Here is a 21,718-nt window from a genome sequence, read left to right as displayed (position 1 = left end):
ATTAACAGCTGAACGCGGTAACCATTGTGCCACGGAAGCCCAAAAATTAAATGCTCGTCAGGTATTGTGTAAAAACCTTGACTTTTTACGTCACTTCTGAGACCTCACAACACCGCTCCCGGGTGGGCTCGAACCACCAACCTAATGGTTAACAGCCGAACGCCCTAACCATTGCGCCACGGAAGCCCAAAAATTAAATGATCGTCAGGTATTGTGGAAAAACTTTGGCTTTCTACGTTACATTTGAGATCCCACAACGCCGCTCCCGGGTGGGCTCGAACCACTAACCTATTGGTTAAAAGCCGAACGCGCTAACCATTGAGCCACGGAGGCTCAGAAATTAAATGGTTGTCACGTATTGTGGAAACGTTTTGACTTTTAACGCTACATCTGAGACCCCACAACACCTCTCCCGGGTGGGCTCGAACCACCAACCTTTCGGTTAACAGCCGAACGCGCTAACCATTGCGCCATGGAAGCCCAAAAATTAAATGTTCGTCAGGTATTGTGGAATAACCTTGACTTTTTACGTCACATCTGAGACCTCACAACACCGCTCCCGGATGGGCTCGAACAACCAACCTATTGGTTAACAGCCGAACGCGCTAACCATTGAGCCACGGAAGCTCAGAAATTAAATGGTCGTCACGTATTGTGGAAAAACTTTGGCTTTCTACGTTACATTTGAGATCCCACAACGCCGCTCCCGGGTGTGCTCGAACCACGAACCTATTGGTTAACAGCCGAACGCGCTAACCATTGAGCCACGGAAGCTCAGAAATTAAATAGTTTTCACGTATTACGGAAAAGTTTTGACTTTTTACGCTACATCTGAGACCCCACAACACCTCTCTCGGGTGGGCTCGAACCTTCAACCTTTCGATTAACAGCTGAACGCGCTAATCATTGCGCCACGGAAGCCCAAAAATTAAATGGTCGTCAGGTATTGTGGAAAAACTTTGGCTTTCTACGTTACATTTGAGATCCCACAACGCCGCTCCCGGGTGGGCTCGAACCACTAACCTATTGGTTAACAGCCGAACGCGCTAACCATTGAGCCACGGAGGCTCAGAAATTAAATGGTTGTCACGTATTGTGGAAACGTTTTGACTTTTAACGCTACATCTGAGACCCCACAACACCTCTCCCGGGTGGGCTCGAACCACCAACCTTTCGGTTAACAGCCGAACGCGCTAACCATTGCGCCATGGAAGCCCAAAAATTAAATGTTCGTCAGGTATTGTGGAAAAACCTTGACTTTTTACGTCACATCTGAGACCTCACAACACCGCTCCCGGATGGGCTCGAACAACCAACCTATTGGTTAACAGCCGAACGCGCTAACCATTGAGCCACGGAAGCTCAGAAATTAAATGGTCGTCACGTATTGTGGAAAAACTTTGGCTTTCTACGTTACATTTGAGATCCCACAACACCGCTCCCGGGTGGGCTCGAACCACCAACCTATTGGTTAACAGCCGAACGCGTTAACCATTGCGCCACGGAAGCCCAAAAATTAAATGGTCGTCAGGTATTGTGGAAAAACTTTGGCTTTCTACGTTACGTTTGAGATCCCACAACGCCGCTCCCGGGTGGGCTCGAACCACTAACCTATTTGTTAACTGCTGAACGCGCTAACCATTGCGCCACGGAAGCCCAAAAATTAAATGCTCGTCAGGTATTGTGGAAAAACCTTGACTTTTTACGTCACATCTGAGACCTCACAACACATCTCCCGGATGGGCGCGAACCACCAACCTACTGGTTAACAGCCGAACGCGCTAACCATTGCGCCACGGAAGCCCAAAAGTTCGATATTCGTCAGGTATTGTGGAAAAACTCTGACATTTTATGTTACATCTGAGACGTCACAACACCGCTCCCGGAAGGGCTCAAACCACCAGTATTTTGAATAGCAGCTGAACGCGCTAACCATTGCGCCATGGAAGCCCAAAAATTAAATGGTCGTCCGGTATTGTGGAAAAACCAGGACTTTTTACGTAACATCTGAGACCTCATAGCACCGCTCCCGGGTGTGCTCGAACCACCAACCTTTCTGTTAACAGCCGAACGCGCTAACGATTGCGCCACGGAAGCCCAAAAATTAAATGGTCGTCCGGTATTGTGGAAAAACCTGGACTTTTTACGTCACATCTGAGACGTCACAACACCGCTCCCGGATGGGCTCGAACCACCAACAAATTGGTTAACAGCCGAACGCGCTAACCATTGAGCCACGGAGGCTCAGAAATTAAATGGTTGTCACGTATTGTGGAAACGTTTTGACTTTTAACGCTACATCTGAGACCCCACAACACCTCTCCCGGGTGGGCTCGAACCACCAACCTTTCGGTTAACAGCCGAACGCGCTAACCATTGCGCCATGGAAGCCCAAAAATTAAATGTTCGTCAGGTATTGTGGAAAAACCTTGACTTTTTCGTCACATCTGAGACCTCACAACACCGCTCCCGGATGGGCTCGAACAACCAACCTATTGGTTAACAGCCGAACGCGCTAACCATTGAGCCACGGAAGGTCAGAAATTAAATGGTCGTCACGTATTGTGGAAAAACTTTGGCTTTCTACGTTACATTTGAGATCCCACAACACCGCTCCCGGGTGGGCTCGAACCACCAACCTATTGGTTAACAGCCGAACGCGTTAACCATTGCGCCACGGAAGCCCAAAAATTAAATGTTCGTCAGGTATTGTGGAAAAACCTTGACTTTTTACGTCACATCTGAGACCTCACAACACCGCTCCCGGATGGGCTCGAACAACCAACCTATTGGTTAACAGCCGAACGCGCTAACCATTGAGCCACGGAAGCTCAGAAATTAAATGGTCGTCACGTATTGTGGAAAAACTTTGGCTTTCTACGTTACATTTGAGATCCCACAACACCGCTCCCGGGTGGGCTCGAACCACCAACCTATTGGTTAACAGCCGAACGCGTTAACCATTGCGCCACGGAAGCCCAAAAATTAAATGGTCGTCAGGTATTGTGGAAAAACTTTGGCTTTCTGCGTTACGTTTGAGATCCCACAACGCCGCTCCCGGGTGGGCTCGAACCACTAACCTATTTGTTAACTGCTGAACGCGCTAACCATTGCGCCACGGAAGCCCAAAAATTAAATGCTCGTCAGGTATTGTGGAAAAACCTTGACTTTTTACGTCACATCTGAGACCTCACAACACCGCTCCCGGATGGGCGCCAACCACCAACCTACTGGTTAACAGCCGAACGCGCTAACCTTTGCGCCACGGAAGCCCAAAAGTTCAATATTCGTCAGGTATTGTGGAAAAACTCTGACATTTTATGTTACATCTGAGACGTCACAACACCGCTCCCGGAAGGGCTCAAACCACCAGTCTTTTGAATAGCAGCTGAACGCGCTAACCATTGCGCCATGGAAGCCCAAAAATTAAATGGTCGTCCGGTATTGTGGAAAAACCTGAACTTTTTACGTAACATCTGAGACCTCGTAGCACCGCTCCCGGGTGTGCTCGAACCACCAACCTTTCTGTTAACAGCCGAACGCGCTAACGATTGCGCCACGGAAGCCCCAAAATTAAATGGTCGTCCGGTATTGTGGAAAAACCTGGACTTTTTACGTCACATCTGAGACGTCACAACACCGCTCCCGGATGGGCTCGAACCACCAACAAATTGGTTAACAGCCGAACGCGCTAACCATTGAGCCACGGAAGCTCAGAAATTAAATGTTTTTCACGTATTGCGGAAAAGTTTTGACTTTTTACGCTACATCTGAGACCCCACAACACCTCTCTCGGGTGGGCTCGAACCTTCAACCTTTCGATTAACAGCTGAACGCGCTAATCATTGCGCCACGGAAGCCCAAAAATTAAATGGTCGTCAGGTATTGTGGAAAAACATTGGCTTTCTACGTTACGTTTGAGATCCCACAACACCGCGCCCGGGTGGGCTCGAACCACCAACCTAATGGTTAACAGCCGAACGCCCTAACCATTGCGCCACGGAAGCCCAAAAATTAAATGATCGTCAGGTATTGTGGAAAAACTTTGGCTTTCTACGTTACATTTGAGATCCCACAACGCCGCTCCCGGGTGGGCTCGAACCACTAACCTATTGGTTAACAGCCGAACGCGCTAACCATTGAGCCACGGAGGCTCAGAAATTAAATGGTTGTCACGTATTGTGGAAACGTTTTGACTTTTAACGCTACATCTGAGACCCCACAACACCTCTCCCGGGTGGGCTCGAACCACCAACCTTTCGGTTAACAGCCGAACGCGCTAACCATTGCGCCATGGAAGCCCAAAAATTAAATGTTCGTCAGGTATTGTGGAAAAACCTTGACCTTTTACGTCACATCTGAGACCTCACAACACCGCTCCCGGATGGGCTCGAACAACCAACCTATTGGTTAACAGCCGAACGCGCTAACCATTGAGCCACGGAAGCTCAGAAATTAAATGGTCGTCACGTATTGTGGAAAAACTTTGGCTTTCTACGTTACGTTTGAAATCCCACAACAACGCTCCCGGGTGGGCTCGAACCACTAACCTATTTGTTAACTGCTGTACGCGCTAACCATTGCGCCACGGAAGCCCAAAAATTAAATGCTCGTCAGGTATTGTGGAAAAACCTTGACTTTTTACGTCACATCTGAGACCTCACAACACCGCTCCCGGATGGGCTCGAACCACCAACCTATTGGTTAACAGGTGAAAGCGCTAACCATTGAGCCACGGAAGCTCAGAAATTAAATGGTTGTCACGTATTGTGGAAAAGTTTTGACTTTTTACGCTACATCTGAGACCCCACAACACCTCTCCCGGGTGGGCTCGAACCTTCAACCTTTCGATTAACAGCTGAACGCGCTAATCATTGCGCCACGGAAGCCCAAAAATTAAATGGTCGTCATTTATTGTGCAAAAACTTTGGCTTTCTACGTTACATTTCAGATCCCACAACACCGCTCCCGGGTGGGCTCGAACCACCAACCTATTGGTTAACAGCCGAACGCGCTAACCATTGAGCCACAGAAGCTCAGAAATTAAATGGTTGTCAGGTATTGTGGAAAACCTTGACTTTTTACGTCACATCTGAGACCTCACAACACCGCTCCCGGATGGGCTCGAACCACCAACCTATTGCTTAACAGCCGAACGCGCTAACCATTGCGCCACGGAAGCCCAAAACCTAAATGCTCGTCAGGTATTGTGCAAAAAACTTGACTTTTTACGTCACATCTGAGACCTCACAACACCGCTCCCGGATGGGCTCGAACCACCAACCTATTGGTTAACAGCCGAACGCGCTAACCATTGCGCCACGGAAGCCCAAAAGTTAAATGCTTGTCAGGTATTGTGTAAAAACCTTGACTTTTTACGTCACATCTGAGACCTCAAAACACCGCTCCCGGATGGGCTCGAACCACCAACCTATTGGTTAACAGCCGAACGCGCTAACCATTGAGCCACGGAAGCTCAGAAATTAAATGGTTGTCAGGTGTTGTGGAAAAACTTTGGCTTTCTACGTTACATTTGAGACCCCACAACACCTCTCCCGGGTGGGCTCGAACCACCAGCCTTTCGATTAACAGCTGAACGCGCTAACCATTGCGCCACGGAATCCCAAAAATTAAATGCTCGTCAGGTATTGTGTAAAAACCTTGACTTTTTACGTCACATCTGAGACCTCACAACACCGCTCCCGGATGGGCTCGAACCACCAACCTATTGGTTAACAGCCGAACGCGCTAACCATTGCGCCACGGAAGCCCAAAAATTAAATGGTCGTCAGGTATTGTGGAAAAACTTTGGCTTTCTACGTCACATTTGAGACCTCACAACACCGCTCCCGGATGAGCTCGAACCACCAACCTATTGGTTAACAGCCGAACGCGCTAACCATTGAGCCACGGAAGCTCAGAAATTAAATGATTGTCACGTATTGTGGATAAGTTTTGACTTTTTACGCTACATATGAGACCCCACAACACCTCTCCCGGGTGGGCTCGAACCTTCAACCTTTCGATTAACAGCTGAACGCGCTAATCATTGCGCCACGGAAGCCCAAAAATTAAATGTTCGTCAGGTATTGTGAAAAAACTCTGACATTTTACGTTACATCTGAGACCTCACAACACCGCATCCCGGATGGGCTCGAACCACAAACCTATTGGTTAACAGCCGAACGCGCTAATCATTGAGCCACGGAAGCCCAGAAATTAAATGGTTGTCACGTATTGTGGAAACGTTTTGACTTTTTACGCTACATCTGAGACCCCACAACACCTCTCCCGGGTGGGCTCGTACCACCAACCTCTCGATTAACAGCTGAACGCGCTAACCATTGCGCCACGGAAGCCCAAAAATTCAATGTTCGACAGGTATTGTGGAAAAACTCTGACATTTTATGTTACATTTGAGACGTCACAACACCGCTCCCGGGAGAGCTCAAACCACCAGTCTTTTGAAAAGCAGCTGAACGCGCTAACCATTGCGCCACGGAAGCCCAAAAATTAAATGGTCGTCAGGTATTGTGGAAAAACTTTGGCTTTCTACGTTACATTTGAGATCACACAACACCGCTCCCGGGTGGGCTCGAACCACCAACCTATTGGTTAACAGCCGAGCGCGCTAACCATTGCGCCACGGAAGCCCAAAAGCTAAATGCTCGTCAGGTATTATGTAAAAACCTTGACTTTTTACGTCACATCTGAGACCTCACAACACCGCTCCCGGATGGGGTCGAACCACCAACCTATTGGTTAACAGCCGAACGCGCTAACCATTGCGCCACGGAAGCCCAAAAATTAAATGGTCGTCATTTATTGTGCAAAAACTTTGGCTTTCTACGTTACATTTCAGATCCCACAACACCGCTCCCGGGTGGGCTCGAACCACCAACCTATTGGTTAACAGCCGAACGCGCTAACCATTGAGCCACGGAAGCTCAGAAATTAAATGGTTGTCAGGTATTGTGGAAAACCTTGACTTTTAACGTCACATCTGAGGCCTCACAACACCGCTCCCGGATGGGCTCGAACCACCAACCTATTGGTTAACAGCCGAACGTGCTAACCATTGCGCCACGGAAGCCCAAAAATTAAATGGTCGTCAGGTATTGTGGAAAAATTTTGGCTTTCTACGTTACATTTGAGATCACACAACACCGCTCCCGGGTGGGCTCGAACCACCAACCTATTGGTTAACAGCCGAACGCGCTAACCATTGCGCCAAGGAAGCCCAAAAATTAAATGGTCGTCAGGTATTGTGGAAAAACTTTGGCTTTCTACGTTACATTTGAGATCACACAACACCGCTCCCGGGTGGGCTCGAACCACCAACCTATTGGTTAACAGCCGAGCGCGCTAACCATTGCGCCACGGAAGCCCAAAAGCTAAATGTTCGTCAGGTATTATGTAAAAACCTTGACTTTTTACGTCACATCTGAGACCTCACAACACCGCTCCCGGATGGGGTCGAACCACCAACCTATTGGTTAACAGCCGAATGCGCTAACCATTGCGCCACGGAAGCCCAAAAATTAAATGGTCGTCATTTATTGTGCAAAAACTTTGGCTTTCTACGTTACATTTCAGATCCCACAACACCGCTCCCGGGTGGGCTCGAACCACCAACCTATTGGTTAACAGCCGAACGCGCTAACCATTGAGCCACGGAAGCTCAGAAATTAAATGGTTGTCAGGTATTGTGGAAAACCTTGACTTTTAACGTCACATCTGAGACCTCACAACACCGCTCCCGGATGGGCTCGAACCACCAACCTATTGGTTAACAGCCGAACGTGCTAACCATTGCGCCACGGAAGCCCAAAAATTAAATGGTCGTCAGGTATTGTGGAAAAATTTTGGCTTTCTACGTTACATTTGAGATCACACAACACCGCTCCCGGGTGGGCTCGAACCACCAACCTATTGGTTAACAGCCGAACGCGCTAACCATTGCGCCAAGGAAGCCCAAAATTTAAATGCTCGTCAGGTATTGTGTAAAAACCTTGACTTTTTACGTCACATCTGAGACCTCACAACACCGCTCCCGGATGGGCTCGAACCACCAACCTATTGCTTAACAGCCGAACGCGCTAACCATTGCGCCACGGAAGCCCAAAACCTAAATGCTCGTCAGGTATTGTGTAAAAACCTTGACTATTTACGTCACATCTGAGACCTCACAACACCGCTCCCGGATGGGCTCGAACCACCAACCTATTGGTTAACAGCCGAACGCGCTAACCATTGAGCCACGGAAGCTCAGAAATTAAATGGTTGTCAGGTGTTGTGGAAAAACTTTGGCTTTCTACGTTACATTTGAGACCCCACATTACCTCTCCCGGGTGGGCTCGAACCACCAACCTTTCGATTAACAGCTGAACGCGCTAACCATTGCGCCACGGAATCCCAAAAATTAATTGCTCGTCAGGTATTGTGTAAAAACCTTGACTTTTTACGTCACATCTGAGACCTCACAACACCGCTCCCGGATGGGCTCGAACCACCAACCTATTGGTTAACAGCCGAACGTGCTAACCATTGCGCCACGGAAGCCCAAAAATTAAATGGTCGTCAGGTATTGTGGAAAAATTTTGGCTTTCTACGTTACATTTGAGATCACACAACACCGCTCCCGGGTGGGCTCGAACTTCCAACCTATTGGTTAACAGCCGAACGCGCTAACCATTGCGCCAAGGAAGCCCAAAATTTAAATGCTCGTCAGGTATTGTGTAAAAACCTTGACTTTTTACGTCACATCTGAGACCTCACAACACCGCTCCCGGATGGGCTCGAACCACCAACCTATTGGTTAACAGCCGAACGCGCTAACCATTGAGCCACGGAAGCTCAGAAATTAAATGGTTGTCAGGTGTTGTGGAAAAACTTTGGCTTTCTACGTTACATTTGAGACCCCACATTACCTCTCCCGGGTGGGCTCGAACCACCAACCATTCGATTAACAGCTGAACGCGCTAACCATTGCGCCACGGAATCCCAAAAATTAATTGCTCGTCAGGTATTGTGTAAAAACCTTGACTTTTTACGTCACATCTGAGACCTCACAACACCGCTCCCGGATGGGCTCGAACCACCAACCAATTGGTTAACAGCCGAACGCGCTAACCATTGCGCCACGGAAGCCCAAAAGTTAAGTGTTCGTCTGGTGTTGTGGAAAAACTCTGACATTTTACGTTACATCTGAGACCTCACAACACCGCTCCCGGATGCGCTCGAACCACCAACCTTTCGGTTAACAGCCGAACGCGCTAACCATTCGCCACGGACGCCCAAAAATTAAATGGTCGTCAGGTATTGTGGAAAAACTTTGGCTATTTACGTTACATTTGAGATCCAAAAACACCGCTCCCGGGTGGGCTCGAACCACCAACCTATTGGTTAACAGCCGAACGCGCTAACCATTGAGCCACGGAAGATCAGAAATTAAATGGTTGTCACGTATTGTGGAAAAAATTTGACTTTTAACGCTACATCTGAGACCCCACAACACCTCTTCCGGGTGGGCTCAAACCACCAACCTTTCGATTAAGAGCTGGACGCGCTAATTACTGCGCCACGGAAGCCCAAAAATTAAATGTTCGTCAGGTATTGTGGAAAAACTCTGACATTTTACGTAACATCTGAGACGTCACAACACCGCTCCCGGATGGGCTCGAACCACCAACCTTTCGGTTAACAGCCGAACGCGCTAGCCATTGCGCCACGGACGCCCAAAAATTAAATGGTTGTCAGGTATTGTTGAAAAGTTACGACTTTTCACGCTACATCTGAGACCCCACAAATCCTCTCTCGTTTGGGCTCGAACCACCAACCTTTCGGTTAACAGCTGAACGCACTAACCATTGCGCCACAGAAGCCCAAAAATTAAATGGTCGTCAGGTATTGTAGAAAAACTTTGGCTATTTACGTTACATTTGAGATCCAAAAACACCGCTCCCGGGTGGGCTCGAACCACCAAGCTATTGGTTAACAGCCGAACGCGCTAACCATTGAGCCACGAAAGATCAGAAAATAAATGGTTATCACGTATTATGGAAAAAGTTTGACTTTTCACGCTACATCTGAGACCTCACAACACCTCTCCCGGGTGGGCTCGAACCACCAACCTTTCGATTAACAGCTGAACGCGCTAACCATTGCGCCACGGAAGCCCAAAAATTAAATGCTCGTCAGGTATTGTGGAAAAACTGACATTTTACGTTACATCTGAGACGTAACACCACCGCTCCCGGGAGGGCTCGAACCACCAACCTTTCGGTTAACAGCTGAAAATTAAAAATCGAGGTACATTTTTATTTATTGTCCTGACGAACATTTAATTTTTGGGCTTCCGTGGCTCAATGTTAGCGCGTTCGGCTGTTAATCGAAAGGTTGGTGGTTCGAGCCCACCCGGGAGCGGTGTTGTGGGATCTCAAATGTAACGTAGAAAGCCAAAGTTTTTGCACAATAAATGACGACCATTTAATTTTTGGGCTTCCGTGGCGCAATGGTTAGCGCGTTCGGCTGTTAACCAATAGGTTGGTGGTTCGACCCCATCCGGGAGCGGTGTTTTGAGGTCTCAGATTTGACGTAAAAAGTCAAGGTTTTTACACAATACCTGACGAGCATTTAACTTTTGGGCTTCCGTGGCGCAATGGTTAGCGCGTTCGGCTGTTAACCAATAGGTTGGTGGTTCGAGCCCATCCGGGAGCGGTGTTGTGAGGTCTCAGATGTGACGTAAAAAGTCAAGGTTTTTACACAATACCTGACGAGCATTTAACTTTTGGGCTTCCGTGGCACAATGGTTACCGCGTTCAGCTGTTAATCGAAAGGTTGGTGGTTCGAGCCCACCCGGGAGAGGTGTTGTGGGGTCTCAAATGTAACGTAGAAAGCCAAAGTTTTTCCACAATACCTGACAACAATTTAATTTCTGAGCTTCCGTGGCTCAATGGTTAGCGCGTTCGGCTGTTAACCAATAGGTTGGGGGTTCGAGCCCATCCGGGAGCGGTGTTGTGAGGTCTCAGATGTGACGTAAAAAGTCAAGGTTTTTACACAATACCTGACGAGCATTTAACTTTTGGGCTTCCGTGGCGCAATGGTTAGCGCGTTCGGCTGTTAACCAATAGGTTGGTGGTTCGAGCCCATCCGGGAGAGGTGTTGTGTGATCTCAAATGTAACGTAGAAAGCCAAAGTTTTTCCACAATACCTGACAACCATTTAATTTCTTAGCTTCCGTGGCTCAATGGTTAGCGCGTTCGGCTGTTAACCAATAGGTTGGTGGTTCGAGCCCACCCGGGAGCGGTGTTGTGGGATCTCAAATGTAACGTAGAAAGCCAAAGTTTTTGCACAATAAATGACGACCATTTAATTTTTGGGCTTCCGTGGCGCAATGGTTAGCGCGTTCGGCTGTTAACCAATAGGTTGGTGGTTCGAGCCCAACCGAGAGAGGTGTTGTAGGGTCTCAGATGTAACGTAATAAGTCATAACTTATCCACAATACCTGACAACCATTTAATTTCTGAGCTTCCGTGGCTCAATGGTTAGCGCGTTCGGCTGTTAACCAATAGGTTGGTGGTTCGAGCCCATCCGGGAGCGGTGTTGTGAGGTCTCAGATGTAACGTAAAATGTCAGAGTTTTCCACAATACCTGACGAACATTTAATTTTTGGGCTTCCGTGGCGCAATGGTTAGCGCGTTCGGCTGTTAACCAATAGGTGGGTTGTTCGAGCCCATCCGGGAGCGGTGTTGTCAGGTCTCAGATGTGACGCAAAAAGTCAAGGTTTTTACACAATACCTGACGAGCATTTAATTTTTGGGCTTCCGTGGCTCAATGGTTAGCGCGTTCGGCTGTTAACCTATAGGTTGGTGGTTCGAGCCCACCCGGAAGCGGTGGTGTGGGATCTCATATGTAACGTAGAAAGTCATAACTTATCTACAAAACCTGACAACCATTTAATTTCTGAGCTTCCGTGGCTCAAAGGTTAGCGCGTTCGGCTGTTAACCAATAGGTGTGTGGTTCGAGCCCATCCGGGAGCGGTGTTGTGAGGTCTCAGATGTGACGTAAAAAGTCAAGGTTTTTACACAATACCTGACGAGCATTTAATTTTTTAACTTCCGTGGCGCAATGGTTAGCGCGTTCAGCTTTTAACCAATAGGGTGGTGGTTCGAGCCCACCCGGGAGCGGTGTTGTGGGATCTCAAATGTAACGTAGAAAGACAAAGTTTTTCCACAATACCTGACGACCATTTATTTTTTGGGCTTCCTTGGCGCAATGGTTAGCGCGTTCGGCTGTTAACCGAAAGGTTGGTGGTTCGAGCCCAACCGAGAGAGGTGTTGTAGGGTCTCAGATGTAACGTAATAAGTCATAACTTATCCACAATACCTGACAACCATTTAATTTCTGAGCTTCCGTGGCTCAATGGTTAGCGCGTTCGGCTGTTAACCAATAGGTTGGTGGTTCGAGCCCATCCGGGAGCGGTGTTGTGAGGTCTCAGATGTAACGTAAAATGTCAGAGTTTTCCACAATACCTGACGAACATTTAATTTTTGGGCTTCCGTGGCGCAATGGTTAGCGCGTTCGGCTGTTAACCAATAGGTGGGTTGTTCGAGCCCATCCGGGAGCGGTGTTGTCAGGTCTCAGATGTGACGCAAAAAGTCAAGGTTTTTACACAATACCTGACGAGCATGTAATTTTTGGGCTTCCGTGGCTCAATGGTTAGCGCGTTCGGCTGTTAACCTATAGGTTGGTGGTTCGAGCCCACCCGGGAGCGGTGGTGTGGGATCTCATATGTAACGTAGAAAGTCATAACTTATCTACAAAACCTGACAACCATTTAATTTCTGAGCTTCCGTGGCTCAAAGGTTAGCGCGTTCGGCTGTTAACCAATAGGTGTGTGGTTCGAGCCCATCCGGGAGCGGTGTTGTGACGTCTCAGATGTGACGTAAAAAGTCAAGGTTTTTTCCACAACACCTGACGACCATTTAAATTTTGGGCTTCCGTGGCGCAATGGTTAGCGCGTTCGGCTGTTAACCAATAGGTTGGTGGTTCGAGCCCATCCGGTAGCGGTGTTGTGAGGTCTCAGATGTAACGTAAAATGTCAGAGTTTTTCCACAATACCTGACGAACATTTAATTTTTGGGCTTCCGTGGCGCAATGGTTAGCGCGTTCAGCTGCTATTCAAAAGACAGGTGGTTTGAGCTCTCCCGGGAGCGGTGTTGTGACGTCTCAAATGTAACATAAAATGTCAGAGTTTTTCCACAATACCTGTCGAACATTGAATTTTTGGGCTTCCGTGGCGCAATGGTTAGCGCGTTCGGCTGTTAACCAATAGGTTGGTGGTTCGAACCCACCCGGGAGCGGCGTTGTGGGATCTCAAATGTAACGTAGAAAGCCAAAGTTTTTCCACAATACCTGACGATCATTTAATTTTTGGGCTTCCGTGGCGCAATGGTTAGGGCGTTCGGCTGTTAACCATTAGGTTGGTGGTTCGAGCCCACCCGGGCGCGGTGTTGTGGGATCTCAAACGTAACGTAGAAAGCCAATGTTTTTCCACAGTACCTGACGACCATTTAATTTTTGGGCTTCCGTGGCGCAATGATTAGCGCGTTCAGCTGTTAATCGAAAGGTTGAAGGTTCGAGCCCACCCGAGAGAGGTGTTGTGGGGTCTCAGATGTAGCGTAAAAAGTCAAAACTTTTCCGCAATACGTGAAAACCATTTAATTTCTGAGCTTCCGTGGCTCAATGGTTAGCGCGTTCGGCTGTTAACCGAAAGGTTGGTGGTTCGAGCCCATCCGGGAGCGGTGTTGTGACGTCTCAGATGTGACGTAAAAAGTCCAGGTTTTTCCACAATACCGGACGACCATTTAATTTCAGGGGCTTCCGTGGCGCAATCGTTAGCGCGTTCGGCTGTTAACAGAAAGGTTGGTGGTTCGAGCACACCCGGGAGCGGTGCTATGAGGTCTCAGATGTTACGTAAAAAGTCCAGGATTTTCCACAATACCGGACGACCATTTAATTTTTGGGCTTCCGTGGCGCAATGGTTAGCGCGTTCAGCTGCTACTCAAAAGACTGGTGGTTTGAGCCCTTCCGGGAGCGGTGTTGTGACGTCTCAGATGTAACATAAAATGTCAGAGTTTTTCCACAATACCTGACGAATATTGAACTTTTGGGCTTCCGTGGCGCAATGGTTAGCGCGTTCGGCTGTTAACCAATAGGTTGGTGGTTCGAGCCCATCCGGGAGCGGTGTTGTGAGGTCTCAGATGTGACGTAAAAAGTCAAGGTTTTTACATAATACCTGACGAGCATTTAACTTTTGGGCTTCCGTGGCGCAATGGTTAGCGCGTTCAGCTGCTATTCAAAAGACTGGTGGTTTGAGCTCTCCCGGGAGCGGTGTTGTGACGTCTCAAATGTAACATAAAATGTCAGAGTTTTTCCACAATACCTGTCGAACATTGAATTTTTGGGCTTCCGTGGCGCAATGGTTAGCGCGTTCGGCTGTTAACCAATAAGTTGGTGGTTCGAGCCCATCCGGGAGCGGTGTTGTGAGGTCTCAGATGTGACGTTAAAAGTCAAGGTTTTCCACAATACCTGACAACCATTTAATTTCTGAGCTTCCGTGGCTCAATGGTTAGCGCGTTCGGCTGTTAACCAATAGTTGGTGGTTCGAGCCCACCCGGGAGCGGTGTTGTGGGATCTGAAATGTAACCTAGAAAGCCAAAGTTTTTGCACAATAAATGACGAGCATTTAACTTTTGGGCTTCCGTGGCGCAATGGTTAGCGCGCTCGGCTGTTAACCAATAGGTTGGTGGTTCGAGCCCACCCGGGAGCGGTGTTGTGTGATCTCAAATGTATCGTAGAAAGCCAAAGTTTTTCCACAATACCTGACGACCATTTAATTTTTGGGCTTCCGTGGCGCAATGGTTAGCGCGTTCAGCTGCTATTCAAAAGACTGGTGGTTTGAGCTCTCCCGGGAGCGGTGTTGTGACCTCTCAAATGTAACATAAAATGTCAGAGTTTTTCCACAATACCTGTCGAACATTGAATTTTTGGGCTTCCGTGGCGCAATGGTTAGCGCGTTCAGCTGTTAATCGAGAGGTTGGTGGTACGAGCCCACCCGGGAGAGGTGTTGTGGGGTCTCAGATGTAGCGTAAAAAGTCAAAACTTTTCCACAATACGTGACAACCATTTAATTTCTGGGCTTCCGTGGCTCAATGATTAGCGCGTTCAGCTGTTAACCAATAGGTTTGTGGTTCGAGCCCATCCGGGATGCGGTGTTGTGAGGTCTCAGATGTAACGTAAAATGTCTGAGTTTTTCACAATACCTGACGAACATTTAATTTTTGGGCTTCCGTGGCGCAATGATTAGCGCGTTCAGCTGTTAATCGAAAGGTTGAAGGTTCGAGCCCACCCGGGAGAGGTGTTGTGGGGTCTCATATGTAGCGTAAAAAGTCAAAACTTATCCACAATACGTGACAATCATTTAATTTCTGAGCTTCCGTGGCTCAATGGTTAGCGCGTTCGGCTGTTAACCAATAGGTTGGTGGTTCGAGCCCATCCGGGAGCGGTGTTGTGAGGTCTCAGATGTGACGTAAGAAGTCAAGGTTTTTCCACAATACCTGTCGAACATTGAATTTTTGGGCTTCCGTGGCGCAATGGTTAGCGCGTTCAGCTGTTAATCGAGAGGTTGGTGGTACGAGCCCACCCGGGAGAGGTGTTGTGGGGTCTCAGATGTAGCGTAAAAAGTCAAAACTTTTCCACAATACGTGACAACCATTTAATTTCTGGGCTTCCGTGGCTCAATGATTAGCGCGTTCAGCTGTTAACCAATAGGTTTGTGGTTCGAGCCCATCCGGGATGCGGTGTTGTGAGGTCTCAGATGTAACGTAAAATGTCTGAGTTTTTCACAATACCTGACGAACATTTAATTTTTGGGCTTCCGTGGCGCAATGATTAGCGCGTTCAGCTGTTAATCGAAAGGTTGAAGGTTCGAGCCCACCCGGGAGAGGTGTTGTGGGGTCTCATATGTAGCGTAAAAAGTCAATACTTATCCACAATACGTGACAATCATTTAATTTCTGAGCTTCCGTGGCTCAACGGTTAGCGCGTTCGGCTGTTAACCAATAGGTTTGTGGTTCGAGCCCATCCGGGAGCGGTGTTGTGTGATCTCAAATGTAACGTAGAAAGCCAAAGTTTTTGCACAATAAATGACGACCATTTAATTTTTGGGCTTCCGTGGCGCAATGGTTAGCGCGTTCGGCTGCTAACCAATAGGTTGGTGGTTCGACCCCATCCGGGAGCGGTGTCGTGAGGTCTCAGATTTGACGTAAAAAATCAAGGTTTTTACACAATACCTGACGAGCATTTAACTTTTGGGGTTCCGTGGCGCAATGGTTAGCGCGTTCGGCTGTTAACCAATAGGTTGGTGGTTCGAGCCCATCCGGGAGCGGTGTTGTGAGGTCTCAGATGTGACGTAAAAAGTCAAGGTTTTTACACAATACCTGACGAGCATTTAACATTTGGGCTTCCGTGGCGCAATGTTTAGCGCGTTCGGCTGTTAACCAATAGGTTGGTGGTTCGAGCCCATCCGGGAGCGGTGTTGTGAGGTCTCAGATGTGACGTAAAAAGTCAAGGTTTTTACACAATACCTGACGAGCATTTAACTTTTGGGCTGCCGTGGCGCAATGTTTAGCGCGTTCGGCTGTTAACCAATAGGTTGGTGGTTCGAGCCCATCCGGGAGCGGTGTTGTGAGGTCTCAGATGTGACGTAAAAAGGCAAGGTTTTTACACAATACCTGACGAGCATTAAACTTTTGGGCTTCCTTGGCGCTATGGTTAGCGCGTTCGGCTGTTAACCAATAGGTTGGTGGTTCGAGCCCATCCGGGAGCGGTGTTGTGAGGTCTCAGATGTGACGTAAAAAGTCAAGGTTTTTACATAATACCTGACGAGCATTTAACTTTTGGGCTTCCGTGGCGCAATGGTTAGCGCGTTCAGCTGCTATTCAAAAGACTGGTGGTTTGAGCTCTCCCGGGAGCGGTGTTGTGACGTCTCAAATGTAACATAAAATGTCAGAGTTTTTCCACAATACCTGTCGAACATTGAATTTTTGGGCTTCCGTGGCGCAATGGTTAGCGCGTTCGGCTGTTAACCAATAAGTTGGTGGTTCGAGCCCATCCGGGAGCGGTGTTGTGAGGTCTCAGATGTGACGTTAAAAGTCAAGGTTTTCCACAATACCTGACAACCATTTAATTTCTGAGCTTCCGTGGCTCAATGGTTAGCGCGTTCGGCTGTTAACCAATAGTTGGTGGTTCGAGCCCACCCGGGAGCGGTGTTGTGGGATCTGAAATGTAACGTAGAAAGCCAAAGTTTTTGCACAATAAATGACGAGCATTTAACTTTTGGGCTTCCGTGGCGCAATGGTTAGCGCGCTCGGCTGTTAACCAATAGGTTGGTGGTTCGAGCCCACCCGGGAGCGGTGTTGTGTGATCTCAAATGTAACGTAGAAAGCCAAAGTTTTTCCACAATACCTGACGACCATTTAATTTTTGGGCTTCCGTGGCGCAATGGTTAGCGCGTTCAGCTGCTATTCAAAAGACTGGTGGTTTGAGCTCTCCCGGGAGCGGTGTTGTGACGTCTCAAATGTAACATAAAATGTCAGAGTTTTTCCACAATACCTGTCGAACATTGAATTTTTGGGCTTCCGTGGCGCAATGGTTAGCGCGTTCAGCTGTTAATCGAGAGGTTGGTGGTACGAGCCCACCCGGGAGAGGTGTTGTGGGGTCTCAGATGTAGCGTAAAAAGTCAAAACTTTTCCACAATACGTGACAACCATTTAATTTCTGGGCTTCCGTGGCTCAATGATTAGCGCGTTCAGCTGTTAACCAATAGGTTTGTGGTTCGAGCCCATCCGGGATGCGGTGTTGTGAGGTCTCAGATGTAACGTAAAATGTCTGAGTTTTTCACAATACCTGACGAACATTTAATTTTTGGGCTTCCGTGGCGCAATGATTAGCGCGTTCAGCTGTTAATCGAAAGGTTGAAGGTTCGAGCCCACCCGGGAGAGGTGTTGTGGGGTCTCATATGTAGCGTAAAAAGTCAAAACTTATCCACAATACGTGACAATCATTTAATTTCTGAGCTTCCGTGGCTCAATGGTTAGCGCGTTCGGCTGTTAACCAATAGGTTGGTGGTTCGAGCCCATCCGGGAGCGGTGTTGTGAGGTCTCAGATGTGACGTAAGAAGTCAAGGTTTTTCCACAATACCTGTCGAACATTGAATTTTTGGGCTTCCGTGGCGCAATGGTTAGCGCGTTCAGCTGTTAATCGAGAGGTTGGTGGTACGAGCCCACCCGGGAGAGGTGTTGTGGGGTCTCAGATGTAGCGTAAAAAGTCAAAACTTTTCCACAATACGTGACAACCATTTAATTTCTGGGCTTCCGTGGCTCAATGATTAGCGCGTTCAGCTGTTAACCAATAGGTTTGTGGTTCGAGCCCATCCGGGATGCGGTGTTGTGAGGTCTCAGATGTAACGTAAAATGTCTGAGTTTTTCACAATACCTGACGAACATTTAATTTTTGGGCTTCCGTGGCGCAATGATTAGCGCGTTCAGCTGTTAATCGAAAGGTTGAAGGTTCGAGCCCACCCGGGAGAGGTGTTGTGGGGTCTCATATGTAGCGTAAAAAGTCAAAACTTATCCACAATACGTGACAATCATTTAATTTCTGAGCTTCCGTGGCTCAATGGTTAGCGCGTTCGGCTGTTAACCAATAGGTTTGTGGTTCGAGCCCATCCGGGAGCGGTGTTGTGTGATCTCAAATGTAACGTAGAAAGCCAAAGTTTTTGCACAATAAATGACGACCATTTAATTTTTGGGCTTCCGTGGCGCAATGGTTAGCGCGTTCGGCTGCTAACCAATAGGTTGGTGGTTCGACCCCATCCGGGAGCGGTGTCGTGAGGTCTCAGATTTGAGGTAAAAAATCAAGGTTTTTACACAATACCTGACGAGCATTTAACTTTTGGGGTTCCGTGGCGCAATGGTTAGCGCGTTCGGCTGTTAACCAATAGGTTGGTGGTTCGAGCCCATCCGGGAGCGGTGTTGTGAGGTCTCAGATGTGACGTAAAAAGTCAAGGTTTTTACACAATACCTGACGAGCATTTAACATTTGGGCTTCCGTGGCGCAATGTTTAGCGCGTTCGGCTGTTAACCAATAGGTTGGTGGTTCGAGCCCATCCGGGAGCGGTGTTGTGAGGTCTCAGATGTGACGTAAAAAGTCAAGGTTTTTACACAATACCTGACGAGCATTTAACTTTTGGGCTGCCGTGGCGCAATGTTTAGCGCGTTCGGCTGTTAACCAATAGGTTGGTGGTACGAGCCCATCCGGGAGCGGTGTTGTGAGGTCTCAGATGTGACGTAAAAAGGCAAGGTTTTTACACAATACCTGACGAGCATTAAACTTTTGGGCTTCCTTGGCGCTATGGTTAGCGCGTTCGGCTGTTACCCAATAGGTTGGTGGTTCGAGCCCATCCGGGAGCGGTGTTGTGAGGTCTCAGATGTGACGTAAGAAGTCAAGGTTTTTACACAATACCTGACGAGTATTTAACTTTTGGGCTTCCGTGGCGCAATGGTTAGCGCGTTCGGCTGTTAACCAATAGGTTGGTGGTTATAGCCCATCCGGGAGCGGTGTTGTGAGGTCTCAGATGTGACGTAAAAAGTCAAGGTTTTTACACAATACCTGACGAGCATTTAATTTTTGGGATTCCGTGGCGCAATGGTTAGCGCGTTCAGCTGTTAATCGAAAGGTTGGTGGTTCGAGCCCATCCGGGAGCGGTGTTGTGACGTCTCAGATGTAACGTAAAATGTTAAAACTTTTCCACAATATGTGACAACCACTTAAATTCTGAGCTTCCGTGGCTCAATGGTTAGCGAATTCGGCTGTTAACCAATAGGTTGGTGGTTCGAGCCAACCCGGGAGCGGTATTTTGGGATCTCAAATGTAACGTTGAAAGCCAAAATTTTTCCACAATACCTGACGACCATTTAATTTTTGGGCTTCCGTGGCGCAATGGTCAGCGCGTTCAGCTGTTAATCGAAAGGCTGGCGGTTCAAGCCCACCCGGAAGAGGTGTTGTGGGGTCTCAGATGTAGTGTAAAAAGTCAAAGCCTATCCACAATACGTGACAACCATTTAATTTCTGAGCTTCCGTGGCTCAATGGTTAGCGCGTTCGGCTGTTAACCAATAGGTTGGTGGTTCGAGCCCACCCGGGACCGGTGGTGTGGGATCTCAAATGTAACGTAGAAAGCCAAAGTTTTGCCACAATACCTGACGACCATTAAATTTTTGGGCTTCCTTGGCTCAAAGGTTAGCGCGTTCGGCTGTTAACGAATAGGTGTGTGGTTCGAGCCCATCCGGGAGCGGTGTTGTGACGTCTCAGATGTGACGTAAAAAGTCAAGGTTTTTTCCACAGCACCTGACGACCATTTAATTTTTGGGCTTCCGTGGCGCAATGATTAGCGCGTTCAGCTGTTAATCGAAAGGTTGAAGGTTCGAGCCCACCCGAGAGAGGTGTTGTGGGGTCTCAGATGTAGCGTAAAAAGTCAAAACATTTCCGCAATACGTGACAACCATTTAAATTCTGAGCTTCCGTGGCTCAATGGTAAGCGCGTTCGCCTGTTAACCAATAGGTTGGTGGTTCGTGCCCATCCGGGAGCGGTGTTGTGACGTCTCAGATGTGACGTAAAAAGTCAAGGTTTTTCCACAATACCGGACGACCATTTAATTTTTGGGCTTCCGTGGCGCAATCGTTAGCGCGTTCGGCTGTTAACAGAAAGGTTGGTGGTTCGAGCACACCCGGGAGCGGTGCTATGAGGTCTCAGATGTTACGTAAAAAGTCAAAGTTTTTCCACAATACCGGACGACCATTTAATTTTTGGGCTTCCGTTGCGCAATGGTTAGCGCGTTCAGCTGCTGTTCAAAAGACTGGTGGTTTGAGCCCTCCCGGGAGCGGTGTTGTGACGTCTCAGATGTAACATAAAATGTCAGAGTTTTTCCACAATACCTGACGAACATTGAATTTTTGGCCTTCCGTGGCGCAATGGTTAGCGCGTTCAGCTGTTAATCGAAAGGTTGGTGGTTCGAGCCCACCCGGGAGAGGTGTTGTGGGGTCTCAGATGTAGCGTAAAATCCAAAACGTTTCCACAATACGTGACAACCATTTAATTTCTGAGCCTCCGTGGCTCAATGGTTAGCGCGTTCGGCTGTTAACCAATAGGTTAGTGGTTCGAGCCCACCCGGGAGCGGCGTTGTGGGATCTCAAATGTAACGTAGAAAGCCAAAGTTTTTCCACAATACCTGACGATTTAATTTTTGGGCTTCCGTGGCGCAATGGTTAGGGCGTTCGGCTGTTAACCAATAGGTTGGTGGTTCGAGCCCTCCCGGGCGCGGTGTTGTGGGATCTAAAACGTAAAGTAGAAAGCCAAAGTTTTTCCACAATACCTGACGACCATTTAATTTTTGGGCTTCCGTGGCGCAATGATTAGCGCGTTCAGCTGTTAATCGAAAGGTTGAAGGTTCGAGCCCACCCGGGAGAGGTGTTGTGGGGTCTCAGATGTAGCGTAAAAATTCAAAACTTTTCCACAATACGTGACAACCATTTAATTTCTGAGCTTCCGTGGCTCAATGGTTAGCGCTTTCGGCTGTTAACCAATAGGTTGGTGGT

General features: G+C 48.2%; 2 non-coding genes across 2 annotated transcripts; both read left to right on the top strand.

The window, feature by feature from the left end:
* Positions 1-16,230: 16,230 nt before the first annotated feature.
* Positions 16,231-16,303, top strand: TRNAS-GCU (transfer RNA serine (anticodon GCU)). The gene has a single exon. It is a non-coding gene; the product is annotated as a tRNA-Ser (tRNA).
* Positions 16,304-18,874: 2,571 nt separating this feature from the next.
* TRNAS-GCU (transfer RNA serine (anticodon GCU)) lies at positions 18,875-18,947 on the top strand. The gene has a single exon. It is a non-coding gene; the product is annotated as a tRNA-Ser (tRNA).
* Positions 18,948-21,718: the final 2,771 nt, after the last annotated feature.

Source organism: Phalangium opilio, unplaced genomic scaffold (genome assembly GCF_054372755.1).
Source record: "Phalangium opilio isolate 3A_F unplaced genomic scaffold, DU_Popi_V2 ptg000056l_1, whole genome shotgun sequence".
In the NCBI taxonomy this organism is placed as follows: Eukaryota; Metazoa; Arthropoda; class Arachnida; order Opiliones; family Phalangiidae; genus Phalangium; species Phalangium opilio.
Note: the sequence above shows the minus strand (reverse complement) of the source record. Positions and strands in the feature narration are given on the sequence as shown.